At 56.9% G+C, this 497-nt stretch overlaps 1 protein-coding gene across 1 annotated transcript in view; it reads left to right on the top strand.

Moving 5' to 3' along the window:
• The window catches only part of LOC108803285 (hydrocephalus-inducing protein-like), a gene marked incomplete at both ends in the record, with an annotated part of 42796 nt that overhangs the window by 5687 nt on the left and 36612 nt on the right, over positions 1-497 (top strand). The gene's annotated exons all lie outside the window — the stretch shown is intronic.

Below are 497 nucleotides of genomic sequence, written 5' to 3' on the forward strand. Positions count from 1 at the left end.
AGAGAGTCATGCTGCTGGTCCAGGGCCACGGTCTGGAGCCCCAGTTGGAATTTAGCCCTTCTGTACTGCAGCTGGGCCCAATCTTACCGCTGAGCCCCGGGGACAATGTGACGGTCGTGGTGAGGAATCCCTGTACATTCCCTATCGAGTTTTACTCCCTGGAGATGGACAAGCAGTACCTGGAGGAGGAGAAGGTGCAGGATTTTCCCCGCTGTCCCCCTTATCTGCTGATCGGACCTTCCGGGTTCTGACGTCTCACCCTTCTTTTTAGATCCTGAGGATGTTGAAGGGATATGATGCCCAGAACACTCTGCTCCTCCCACCGCGATCGCCCGGAGAGAAGTTACCACCCGAAATTCTGGAGTTCTACGAGGAGAAAAGACGACGTCTGGAAGAGCAGGAAGAGGGGCTTGTGAGGCAGCAGACTGAGCGCGGGGGGAGGGGAGACTGAGGAAATGCTTCCTCCTGCCTGCAGCAGACTGATCACTGGGGGAGGG

Source organism: Nanorana parkeri, unplaced genomic scaffold (assembly GCF_000935625.1).
Source record: "Nanorana parkeri isolate BGI_ZX_2015 unplaced genomic scaffold, ASM93562v1 scaffold3569, whole genome shotgun sequence".
NCBI lineage: Eukaryota > Metazoa > Chordata > Amphibia > Anura > Dicroglossidae > Nanorana > Nanorana parkeri.